Genomic DNA, 5,250 nt, shown 5'->3' on the forward strand with positions numbered 1-5,250 from the left:
GCTACTTTTATGGAAAAGTCAGATGTTTTTGCTGCCCCAGACAGAAAAGGGGCCTTCTGTCGCAACTGTGATCGTTTCGGACACCCGTTCTCCAGCTGTTCCTCTGTTGAATGTCGCACATGCCACCAGAAATGTCATATTAGCTACCATTGTACGCAACTGTTTTGCCATTATTGCAAGCTCTCGGGACATTTGATTACTACCTGTCCTACTCGCCCACCACGTCCTGCGCCTACTTCTACTGTTGATACTACTCTTTAATCTACCACCACTGCTCCTCTCAACTCGTCACCTGTCTCTCTATCACTTCTCTCAACTCGTCTCCTGTCTCTCTATCTAATATTGCGTCTCTTCTTCAACGTCTTCTCTCCCTTTATGGTAATATCCCTGCTGCTCTTTCGACCCCTCCAGGTGCTTCTATATGGTATTTTGACTCGGGATGCTTTAATCACATGTCTCCCTTGCGTGATCTCTTCTCGTCTCTGTCTACCACTACAAATGGACCTTCTGTCAATACTGCAAACGGTTCCCTCTTGCACCCAACACACAAGGGTTCTATATCCCAGTCGACTCTTAATCTTCCTGATACTTATTATATTCCCAAATTAAACTTTAATCTTATTTCTGTTGGTCAACTTGTTGATCTGGGTTTTGAAGTCACTTTTTCCGTTTCTGGTTGTCGTGTACAGGATCCTCGGACGGGACAAATCATCGGGACTGGACATAAGGTCGGATAGATCATCGGGACTGGACGAAAGGTCGGAAGGTTGTTTGAACTCGAGAAACTTCATATTCCTCATGTACCAAATTTCTGTGCTGCTTCTTCTCCCTCTACCCTTCACTTATGGCATCAACGTCTTGCCCATACCTCCTTAGGAAAACTGCGTCCTCTTGTGTCTCAGGGTGTTTTAGGTCAGGTTCCAAATGAATCTTTTGATTGCATTTCTTGCCAAACTGCCAAACAACCTGCTTTATCTTTTCACAATAATTCATCTCTTGCTTGCTCTCCTTTTGATCTCATTCACTCTGATGTTTGGGGCCCCGCTCCCACTGCCTCTATGGGCGGAGCTTGATACTTTATCATTTTCATTTATGATTATTCCCGTTTTACTTGGGTTTATTTGATGACTAATCGCCATGAGTTACCCCAAATCTATATCAACTTTGCTACTATGATTAAAAGTCAATTTTCAAAGGTCATTAAGGTTTTCAGACGTGATAATGCTATGGAATACCATGATTCCAAACTCTTAACCTTTCTTGCAGAACAGGGCACTTTGTCTGAGTTTTCTTGTCCTGGTACGTCGCAACAAAATGGTAGAGCTGAACGTAAACACCGTCACATTCTTGACTCCGTCCGTGCAATGCTCCTTTCCTCTTCGTGTCCTGAGCGTACTTGGGGTGAAGCTGTTCTTACTGCTGTTCATGTTATCAATAGACTTCCTTCTTCTATCCTTGGTAACGTTACTCCCTTTGAGCGTCTTTATCATACCTTTCCAGATTACAGTTCTCATCGAGTTTTCGGTTGTGTTTGTTTTGTTTTTCTTCAGCCTCATGAACATAGTAAACTTGAACCTCAGGTTCGCATGTGCTCTTCAGCCTCACGAACATAGTAAACTTGAACATCGGGCTCGTATGTGTTGTTTTCTTGGTTATGGCACTGAACACAAGGGTTATCGTTGTTGGGATCCTCTCTCTAAACGTGTCCGTATATCTCGTCATGTTGTCTTCTAGGAGCATCACATGTTTTCTCGGTTCTCATCCTTTGAGTCAATCCCTACTACTCAGTCACCTCTGTTTACTAACCCAAATGTTGATCTTTTTCCTAGTGATGATTCTACAGATTCTATCTCGAGTGACCCTCCACAGCCTCCTGTTCTTCCGCCTTCTCCATCTCCTAATGATTCCAGACCGGACGATGATCCTGCTCCTACTGTCATGCCTCCTCCTCCCGCTCGTTCTTCAAGGGTAAGGAATCCACCTCCTCATCTTCTTGATTATCATTGTTTTTCTACTATCCTTCATCAACATGAACCTAAGTCATTCAGAGAAGCCTCCACAAATCCAAATTGGCAACAAGCAATGCAGGAAGAAATACAGGCACTTGAAAAGGCACACACTTGGGATTTGGTTGATCCTCCTTCTGCTCAAGAAGTTGTAGGCAGCAGATGGGTATACAAGATCAAGACTCGCTCTGATGGTTCTATTGACCGGTATAAGGCGCGATTGGTTGCTCAGGGTTGTACGCAAGAGTATGGTATTGACTATGAAGAGACTTTTGCTCCTGTTGCTCGTCTCACATCTGTTCGTGCTCTTCTTGCCATTGCTGCAGTCAAAAAATGGTCTCTCAGTCAAATGGATGTGAAGAATGCATTTCTTAATGGAGATTTGAAACAGCAGGTATATATGAAGCCCCCTCCGGGTTATTCTTGTCCCTCTGGCAAAGTTTGTCTCCTTCGCAAAGCACTCTATGGGCTTAAGCAAGCTCCTCGTGAATGGTTTGACAAGTTCAGCACTACCATATGCAGTCTTGGTTTCACTTGCAGTCCTCATGAGCATGCTCTCTTTATTCGTAAAAGTGAACGTGGAGTCGTTCTTCTACTTCTGTATGTTGATGACATGATCATTACTGGGGATGATGTTGATGGTATCTCTAATCTCAAGGCCTCACTTCACCAAACCTTTGAGATGAAAGATCTTGGTTCTCTCAGCTATTTTCTTGGTCTCGAGGTCATCTCCACCAATGATGGCATCTGTCTCTCTCAGGCTAAGTATGCTTCAGATCTTCTTGCTCACGCTGGGATTACAGATAGTCACACTGAGTCTACTCCTCTAGAGCCTAATGTTCGATTTACCCCTATGGATGGCACTGTTTTGGATAATCCGACTCTCTATCGACAGTTAGTTGGCGGTCTCGTCTACTTGACTGTCACCCGACCAGACATCGCCTATCCAGTTCATGTACTTAGCCAGTTCTTGTCAGCTCCTCGTACTACTCACTATGCGGCAGTTCTTCGCATTCTTCGCTACATCAAAGGCACTCTATTTCATGGCCTTTATTTTTCGGCCCATTCCTCTTTGTCTCTTCAGGCTTACTCCGATGCTGATTGGGCTGGTGATCCCACTGATCGTCGTTCCACTACTGGTTACTGTTTGTTTCTTGGCGACGCTCTCATTTCTTGGCGTGCTAAGAAGCAAACGTTCACTGCTCGCTCAAGCACAGAAGCTGAGTATCGTGTCCTCGCTGATACCACTGCTAAAGTTATCTCGGTTCGTTGGCTTCTCGAAGACTTGGGTGCTCCTCAGTCGTCCCCTACTGATGTTTTTTGTGATAACCGCAGTGCTATTCAGATCACCCATAATGATGTGTTTCATGAGCGCACCAAACACATTGAGATTGATTGTCACTTTGTTCGGCAACGTATCCTTATTGATGCTATTCGTCTCATTGCTGTTGGAACACTAGATCAGACTGCTGATATCTTCACGAAAGCTCATCACCCGACTCGTTTCTGGACTTTGTTATCCAAACTCAAGTTGGTCTCCTTAGCTCCCACTTGAGTTTGAGGGGGGATGTTAGAGAATCATTAGCATCAATTAGATCAATTAGTATCGTATTAGTATCGTTTATGTTTATAGCATATCTGTATATTAATTGTACGATTATGTGTCTTTATTACATTGATTCATCTAGCACCTATAAATACCCTTTGTATATTGTACATTTCATCAAGCTGAATAATACACAACACACTTTTTTAGATCTCAATAATACACTTTTTCATATTATTCTCTTAGTCTCTTGTTTCTAACACTAATATAATTTTTTATATTAATAAATATTTAAAATTTATTTATTCTATTATATTTACTATTTATTTATTAATAATATATTAAAATAAAATACAAGATAGTCTCTAGATGTATTGTTAATTTCTTTATTTTCTATCATAATGTTATGTAGGATTTAGTAGCTCTAAATTCGTTTTTAAGCTTTTATTTTCTTTTCTTTAACTACAATAAAAAACAATAAGAAATTATAAAAATCATCATGAAACCTCTCATTAAAATTATGAAACTGTTACAAAGAATAAAATTCAATGTAAATCAATATAATAATTTCATCTTAATCTCCCATTAAATTTTTGAAATGTTACATCTTAAAAAAATTCACTGTATAATTAGTATATCCTACATTGATTTTAAGAAAAAAAAAATTAACATGCCACTAAAATTATCAAATATTACAAGAAATTAAAATTAAATGTACAAATTCTTTTAAGATTTCACAAAAGCTAGAATAATCAATCTACTTTAAATATAATTAAAAATAACATAATTATATATTATGTAATAAGATATTACAATGACAACTATAACGGTGACAAATAACAAAGAATAATATAAATGTATGTACATTTAAATACATATTTTTATTTTTGTAGTCTTATTGTGTTTTATTCTTTTTTTTTTCTAAAAAAAATATGAAAGGCAACTTTCAAATTCATTCTTAACTTCTTAGATTTCTAACATGATGTCATGTCAGTTTAAGTGACTCTAAATTCATTTTAACTTTCTAGATTTTTATTTTTTATCTTCTATCTTTGTATTATATCAAAAAAATTTTATTATAGAATTCTTTTTAACCTTAACTTTTCATGTTCTTTTATACTTTATTTTTATGTAGGTTGCATATTGCTTTTAATAATAATGTTAATTTTTTTAATAGGTATAAATTTGATTAAAATCTAATTTCTTCTCTTCTCCTTTCATATTCATCCCACATTCTTATATTTACTATATAATTCAATATTCACTTTGCATATTTTCTTTATCTCCTCACGTAAACTCACACCTCTTTCTCTTTTTTCTTTTTTTTCTCCATTTATACTAATTTTTTGCACAACTGAAATTTGGTTGATGAACATAGTTTTTATTTTTATTTTTTAAACTTACTAAACATTGGTATTAGGTCACTGTGCAATTATATTCATTAGTTTTTCTACTTCTTTGTGTAATGATATTTATAATAAGTTATATAGTGTATTTATCGCTTATATATTACTTAATTTTTTTCAACAATTTATATTTTTTTAAATATCTTAATTGTAATAATATTGTTAAAAATACATATTGTTATGATTCATAAAAATTAAAATTAAAAAATTGAATGTCCTTTTTAATTATTAAAATATTAATAATATTTATATTTGTGTTTTATCTAATAATTTTATCATTATATTATAATAT

Source organism: Arachis duranensis, chromosome 8 (genome assembly GCF_000817695.3).
Source record: "Arachis duranensis cultivar V14167 chromosome 8, aradu.V14167.gnm2.J7QH, whole genome shotgun sequence".
Taxonomy (NCBI): Eukaryota; Viridiplantae; Streptophyta; class Magnoliopsida; order Fabales; family Fabaceae; genus Arachis; species Arachis duranensis.